Source organism: Mesoplodon densirostris, chromosome X (genome assembly GCF_025265405.1).
Source record: "Mesoplodon densirostris isolate mMesDen1 chromosome X, mMesDen1 primary haplotype, whole genome shotgun sequence".
Lineage (NCBI taxonomy): Eukaryota > Metazoa > Chordata > Mammalia > Artiodactyla > Ziphiidae > Mesoplodon > Mesoplodon densirostris.
The window spans coordinates 136,401,033-136,409,666 of NC_082681.1; positions in this window are offsets into that span (position 1 = coordinate 136,401,033).

Genomic DNA, 8,634 nt, shown 5'->3' on the forward strand with positions numbered 1-8,634 from the left:
AGGAGCGCGTAAGCACCAGGGGCCCGAGGAACCAGGCGGTGTCTCGGGAATTCTCCCACCTGCTGGACCTTACCCATCCAGCACGTTGTCCTGTCCTGCGGGACCAAGGGTCCAGGGAACACGGATCGACAGAAGGAATGGACGTTTCTCAGCAACGGGGCTTCCTGCTCTGAAAATATCCCCTGGGGGGTGGGCGGGAGGTGTCCCAGCGGGGATCACCTCTCCACTACACTAGCTACAGCCCCAGCAGGCCTCACCGCTCCCCCCGCGCCTCCCCCACAGATGGTCGCTTCTCCACCATCTGTGCAAACTTCAACATAGTTTTAACAAAGACAAAGGAGTTCTTCCCACGCGGATGGCCTGATCTCGGGGAACCCGCCCCCTCAGGGTTCCACACCTCACACTTTGGGAACCGGTACAATTTAAGCTCAAGAAGCGACAGAAAAAGTCTTAAGAGAGGACATAGCCGATGCTAAACCTCGCTAGCGATCAGCGCAGAAAGGCGTGGATGTCACCCATCGCCCAGCAGGCTGGGATATCTGTCTGGGCTTTTGGCTGGATTTCATGCCCCATGGGGAACAGGGGGCTTTGCAGGCTTAAAAGCCATCGGGGCTCACTTGCCTTGGAGCAAGAAGGAGACTCCCCGTGACAACTGGGGAGACAGATGAGGCAAAAGCCCAGAGTCTCAGGGCATCTGTCCACAGGGACAGCACTGTGGATGGAGAGCCATCGGCCTCGAGGGACAGATGCCGCAGGTGTTTTCAGCATCCCGTCACAGGTGGGCTCAGAGCTATCTCAGAAATCGCATCCAGGTGAGAGAGCCGGGCCAGGCCGGCTGGAAGACGCTAGGGCAGGACCGCACCTCATCACGCTGTCTCCAAAATGCAGATCTCGTATGCGATGCAAGTGTGGCTGATCTCGCTCAGCACGAAAAGGGCACGGACCCCTCTGCCCGCCCCCAGGGCACTATGAGCACGTACTTATTATCGGAGTGCTGCAACATGTCTGCAGGACTTACTGAGCCTCTAGAAGTCTCCCTGAAATCCCTGCAGCTTCTGAACCATTGGTGGAAGCATCAGGACCTGAGTAACAACCAGGGGAAGACTCTTCTGCAGTCAGTGCTGGTTTTGATTTTTTTTTTTTTTTTTTTTGTGGTACGCGGGCCTCTCACTGTTGTGGCCTCTCCCGTTGCGGAGCACAGGCTCCGGATGCACAGGCTCAGTGGCCATGGCTCATGGGCCCAGCCGCTCCGCAGCATGTGGGATCTTCCCGGACCTGGGCACAAACCCGTGTCCCCTGCATCGGCAGGCGGACTCTCAACCACTGCGCCACCAGGAAAGCCCTTCCTTAACCATTTTTAAAAATTGAAGTATAGTTGATTTACAATGTTGTGTTACTTTCTAGTATACAGCAAAGTGATGCAGTTATATGTATATTCTTTTCAAGATTCTTTTCCATTACAGAAAAGAATATTTCTTTTTAATAAAAAGAATCTACTTCCATTTATTTTCCATCTTGTTATAACAAGATACTGAATATCGTTCCTTGTGCTATACAGTAGGTCCTTGTTTATCTCTTCTATGTTCAGTAGTTTGTACCTGTTAATCCCGTACTCCTAATTTATCCCTCCCCCGTCCCTTTCCCCTTTGGTAACCCTAAGTCCGTTTTCTACATCCGTGACTCTGTTTCTGTCTGGTACACGAGTTCATTTGTATCATTTTTGGAGACTCCACATGTAAGTGATATCAAATGCTATTTGTCTTTCTCTGTCTGACTTACTTAATATGACAGTGCGGGTTTTCTGTCCCCTGCCAGGCAACCTGAAAGAGGTCGAGGTGCTTCTGATGCAGCCCGACAGTCTCAGGAAGGGTCCGTTCTGAGACCCGAGGTCTCCTCAGCCCCCAGCGGCCCCCTGGCTTCCAGTGGAAGGGGACGGTTTCCCAGCCTCTGTGCTTGTCTGGCTGTTGTCTCCAGTGTTTGCCAAGTGTCCCCACTCATCCGTGCCACAGGGTTATTCCCTTTGGCCCCATTCTGGCCTCTTTCTGCCGCAGGGGTGCAGTGCTCCTGTGTGACACTGGGGATGGGGAAAAGGACCCACCAGAGCGTTCCGACAACAAGAGGTCCCCTTTGAAACGTCCCAGACAGCGTCTGTGTCCTTCAGTCCACAGTGCGGGGTGGTGAGAGTCTAAAATGTTCCCTTTGCCCTGGGTTAGAAGTTACCTGCCAGCAGGATTTCCACCTCAGGACTAGGGACGTTCAGAAGTGGGTGACTCTCGGATGTGGGTGTCCTGTGCACTGGGGGGTGTGGAGCAGCATCCCTGGTACCCATACCCCACAAAGCGAAGCCAAGTACGACTCCACACATCACCAACTGTGCCCCTGGGGAGAGAACTATGCAGGGTTTCAAACTACAATCGTAGATAGATAATGATAGACAGATAGATGGATAGATAGAGAGATAAATCATAGATAGAGATACATAGATGATAGATCTAGCAGGTAAATGTTAATAGAATTATAATAGATAATAGATAGGTAGATGATAGATATGATAGATCCAAAGATAGAAAGATAGATAGATAGGGGGCCAAAGTCTTTGCTGTCATGGGCACGTCCTGTGCCCTGTGGGGGGCGGAGCAGCGTCCCTGGTCTCCACCCATCAGATACCAGTAGCTCTTCCCAGCTGTGACAGTAAAAGCGTCCCTAGGCATCGCCAAGTGTCTCTGGGGGAGTAGAATTGTCTCTGGTTGCGAACTACAGCCAGAGAGAGAGGGAGAAAGAGATGATGGAAGATGATCGATGATTAACACGTGGATAGATTGACAGGATAGACAGATACACAGAGAGATGATAGATAATAGGTAATAGAGAGAGAGAGAGGTTGATTGATAAATAGTTAGATGATAGAATCTCTGATGCTAAGTCAGGGCTTCTCAGCCTCAGCACTACTGACATTTGGGGCTGGGTGACTCTCTGATGTGAGGCGTCCTGTGCCCTGTAGGGGGGCGGAGCAGCATCCCCGGTCTCCACCCGCCAGGTGCCAGGAGCACCCCCTCCCCAGCTGTGACAGCTTGACAACTGTGTCTCTATTTTGACACCAGCTGAGAGAAGGAGGGGACTTCTTTGGCCCAGAGGGGAAGGGAGGGTAAACAAGCTACAGTCCAGGTTGGGGGAGGGGCGTGGATCACGGCACGTCCTTGCCGGGTTGGGGAGAAAATGAGCACCTTCAACGCCAAGTTGAAACCCACACACTGCGCAGGCGGATTCCTCCCACCCCATCCCTAAACGCACCATCTCATTATGCTTTCCCGCTGGTAAAGAATCCTAGGAATTCCGAATTCTACCCAAGCCAAAGGAGGACGGGAAATAACGCCAGGCGGTTGATACACTTGGGAGAAGTAAGCAGCGCCTCCCACCCACCCACCCACCCAAGCCGGTCCCCCCCCCCCCCAGGCTGTGTTTCACTCCGAGCGGTCCCCCGCCCCCATCTTTTGCTTCCCTGGGTCAGCCCTGGACCGGCAGCGGCATCAGCATCCCCTGGGAAATTCTGAGAAATGCACATTCTCAGGCCTCCCAAACAGCAGGAAACTGAGTCTCTCATACATACCCTGTGTTAACAAGCCCCCCCTTCCCCGCACCATCCACCCTCGAGGTTGACAACCGTGGTCCTGATTGCTGACATCTGGGCTTTGTGGGGAGGGACCGGTAGCAGCCTGAGGGGCTAGAGAGGGTGGGAAGGAAGCTGCACCCAGAGAGGAGTTGGGGGCAACTGCAGAGATGCTTAAAGAGAAGGCTCAGGACGCCCGAGCCTCGCCTCCCAGCACCCACTTCCGTAGACGCGCCTCCAGCCCCTTCCCCCACACTCTCCCACCCGGTCCTTCCAGCTCTGCCTTGGAGCCCGGAAAGCAGGGCAGAGGGCAGTCAGCCCCAGGCAGTCCTCCCAGATCTCTGGGCAAAGGTCAGGTCCATTTTGAAACCCAGAGCAGGCATCCTGCCGGGGGCGCTGCCGGGTGCCTCTGGGCGACGGGGAGGGTCTCCAGGAAGCCAGGAGGGTGGGCACCTGGTGAGCCGTGGGCGCCGTCAGCGGGAGGCGGTCTCTTCTCGGGGTGCCGCACGAAGGAGGTTTGCCCGCGGCGGAAGTGAGCCTGCCTTCTCCCCAGGAGCCATTCAGAGAAATTGAGTCTTTCGTTGGTACGTCAGTTGCAACATTGTTGGAAAGTTACAGGGCCTAATGGCGGACATAGTTCAAGCTCAGGAGCTAGAAGAAGATGCCAACCAACTGCGTCACTTGCCACGTTTTTGTGACAAAGATCCTATGAATTACCTTGAAAGATAAGTGAGAGAAGGAGAGAAAAGAAGTCTGCAGTATGGATACATCCATATATGTGTGCGTCCCAGCTGCAACGATAGATCCGTTTGTGTTTCTTTTTTTAATTTTTTGGCCACGCGGCATGTGGGATCTTAGTTCCCCAGCTAGGGATGGAATCCACGCCCCCTGTATTGGAAGGGCACAGTCTTAACCATTGGACTGCCAGGGAAGTCCTTATATATCTGTATTTTATCTGTACGCGTTAACCTAGTAAGATATAAAGGACCACAACTGCAAGAAAACATGAAGCAAAGCATTTACGTCACATGCTACTGGTTACCACTCAACTGCCATTTATTTTTCTGTTATTTGTTTTTAACAGAACTGGGCTATTCCTCCAGGATTTATGCGTCCCAATTTCAGCGAGGGGCTGTGTGGCCCCTTGTGTGTGAGTGAGGAATGAGGCGGGGTCAGCTGCTGGCTTCTGGAAAGAGGTCTTCACTCTCAAAAGAGGAAATGGCCTTAATTGGGACTCCAGATATTAGTGGGCGAGGCTGTGATGGCTGGAGCTACAGAGCCATTTTCTACCATGAGTGAAACTGGTTAATGCCCGGTGAACCATGAGAGAACACCATTAAATCCTCAAATTATCCCCAACCCAGACGCCCTAAACCTCAGTAAGTCCCCTTACAAGATACTGTCTTTATAGTGTTAGCTATTTTGAGATGAACTTTCTGCTACTTCAGCATAAAAGCATCCTAATTTATGCCACATGGCAGAAATCCTCAAGCAGCTTGGTCACTGGATTCCTGACACTCTGAAAGACTAGTGAGAAACCCAAAGAACTTTTGCTTATGTAGGTTTTAAATATCCACATTTTCTGTGTTAGAAATTAAAACTGAAAATGTTCGATATTTATCTATAAATATCTGTTTTCTATATTCAAATTTAAAACTGAAATTTTTACATATTTATTTATGAGTATCCATATTTTCTGTATTAGAAATTAAAACGGAAAAATTTTTATATTTATTCATTTAATAAGTTTAAAGATAACAATAATAACAAACCCATTCCATTTTGTATAAATAACATATTTTTACAGAAAAATAAATGTATTTTCCCAAATGAAAACTGGGGGAGAGAGAAAGAGTAGCATTAATTTACACATTTGTACATCTCTTTCATATCTCGCTTAATAGAAGATGACTGATTTCTCATATTTACTTGTACATTTGTTCTGTTGCAATAATAGTTTAGGTTGAAATGGGTAAAGAAAATCTGGCCTCCCCCAGATGGGTTGTTAGAAAAGAGAGGAATGTTTTAATAGGGTTTTCACACAATTGACATTCTTCTTTGATGCCACACCAAAACTTGATAATTGGTAGTTTCTTTAAGGTTCCATGATTTCAGCATGGAATCTGGATACCAATCAATGAATTCTGTACTCTCTATAAAGTTAGAATCCACAGCTTTATCTGGAACTTCAGACGGATCTTTTATCCACTTAGGATCTTGCAATATCATGCATGGGTCAACTGGAGGTGTTCCAAATGTTGGCACATTTTATTTCATTATATATATATATTTTTTGCAGTACGCGGGCCTCTCACTGTTGTGACCTCTCCCGCCGCGGAGCACAGGCTTCGGACGCACAGGCTCAGCGACCATGGCTCACGGGCCCAGCCGCTCCGTGGTATGTATGTGGGATCCTCCCGGACCGGGGCACAAACCCACATCCCCTGCATCGGCAGGCGGACTCCCAACCACTGCGCCACCAGGGAAGCCCATATAATATATATACTTTAAAACCTCACATTTGTTCATATCTCTATTAATCTCATCACATAAAGGTCTTTAGCTAGAATAACAAGAGGAAACAACTCCTCTGTAATGTGAAGTTTGTGGCCTAAATAAGAAATTCTGGACTTCACTGGTGGCGCAGTGGTTGAGAATCCACCTGCCAATGCAGGGGACACGGGTTTGAGCCCTGGCCCGGGAAGATCCCCCATGCCACGGAGCAACTAAGCCCATGCGTCACAACTACTGAGCCTGTGTTCTAGAGCCTGCGAGCCACAACTACTGAGTCTGCGTGCTACAACTACTGAAGCCTGCGAGCCTAGAGCCCTGGCTCTGCAACAAGAGAAGCCACCACAGTGAGAAGCCCATGCACTGCAATGAAGAGCAGTCCCCACTCGCCGCAACCAGAGGAAGCCCACATACCACAATGAAGACCCAACGCAGCCAAAAATAAAATAAATTAATTTTTTAAAAAAAGAAATTCTGCTATGGACTGAATTGTGTGTCCCCCAAAATCTATATGTAGAAGCCCTGACCCACAATGGGATGTGTTAGGGGATGGGCCCCTGGGCAGGTTTGAATGAAGTCATGGGGGTGGGGCCCCCATGATGGCATTAGCGTCCTTAGAAGAAGAAAAAGAGGCATCAGAGCTCTCTCTCCACCATGTGAGGACACAGTAAGAAGGCAGCCGTCTATAAATCTGGAAGAGAGGCTCACTGGGAACTAATCTGCCCACCCGGTGATCTCAGACTCCCAGCCTCCAGAACCGCGAAAAACAAACGTCTGTTGTTGAATCCCCGCAGTCTGTGGTGTTCTATTATGGGAGCCTGAGCTGAGACAGATTCATTCATTCTTCCAAGTGTTGACTGAATAAATAGTTATTGAGCACCTACTGCATGCCAGTCACTGCTCTAGTAGTTATGGACACACCCATGCTTTTATAGATGTACCTTCTGGGGGCGGGGTGGGGGAGGGGGAAAAGCCAGGCAATAAACAATAAAAAGTTATACTGCATAAGATGTGGGCAGTGGATACAAGATAGAGAACAAAAGTTTGGGCAGAGGGGGTGGGTGAGGGAATGCGCGGGGTGGGGGAAAGGGCTGGGACTGCAATGGTCCCATCTCCCTAACTAACTCCCCTCTTTGGTCTACGGCGTGTCAGATTTTGCCCTCAGCCCTCCACCCCAGGGGCAAAATGTTCCATGTTTGTCGGGTCCAAGTACTGTTTTTATTTTCAGTTGAGGGGAGTTTGGGACGTCGTCTGTGCTTCCACAGACCATTTATGCATCCCCAGCTATTCATAGAGGAGCAGTTATGTTGGACGCATGCCAGTGTGAGAAGAGGTGGATGGCCAGGATGAGGAGGGAGATAGCTGCAAGGCACAGTTGTGCACTGCATTTATATTTGGAAACTGCGGAGGACATGCCTCTGTTAGGAAGATGGGACTGGGAAGGAGGCCAAGCCACATCCCCGAAGCCCTTCAGTGTCAGGAACTAGAATAGTCCATGGTGTGAAACCAGACAAGCTAATTCTAATCCCTTATGGGTCTGACTGGCAAATAAGGGCTCACAGGATGGGGCTGGCCCATGGACACCTTGACCCTCTCTCTCTTTCCCAGGAAATCTCACGAGCCTTTCACGAACAGACTCAGACAGAACTTGTGTTAGAAGACATTGGATTTCTAAAGAAAGCAGAGTAGGCAGCGAATAACCCCACCAAGACTAACATTTACATTAAAAACACCATAGCAGATGGTGACTTTTTCCATGGGACATCCAATGGGAATCTCTGATTCCCTAGTGTGCAGGGGCTATAGCAATTTGCAAGGTATTGATGATTACCCATTTTTTTTAACCGTGATTTTAAAAAATGCTGAACTAATTTTAAAGCCATTTCACAAATTTACAATGGCCCGACAAGTAATTGAGCACTCTGGGGGAGACTTCTTTTGTAAATCTCCTGAATTCTATAGTTACTACTTTGACCCTGGAGGGTGCATGGTGGCGACTACAATACACTATACCTGCCCAGTCAACCTTGGAATTAGTTATATCTTTACAAACAATTTACTGTCAATGACACCCATATGTATGTGTACATGTGTAAAATATTTAATGTATCTTAAAAGCTTGGTTTTTTTCATGTCTTCGTACTAAAATAGAACATATGTATATGTCATTGACATTCCTGTTACTCAAACTAGCACTTGGTGTTTCTAATCAGAACATCAGTTATTTTTTTCACTTTCTAGATTGCTACTCTTTGACTGATAGATTTAACATTGGCTTGATGATCTAATAAATCATTCTCTGTTTGCCAAATTGAAAATGTTTATTTCTTTCAATTAATTTATTTTTTTAATGTTATATAATTAACTTTTTTAAGGTTTTTGTGTCATTTCTTCTTTTTTTAATATTCTTTTTCATATTCTTTTCCATGATGGTTTATCACAGGATATTGAATAGAGTTCCCTGTGCTCTGCAGTAGGACCTTGCTGTTTATCCATCCCATGTACAATAGTTTGCA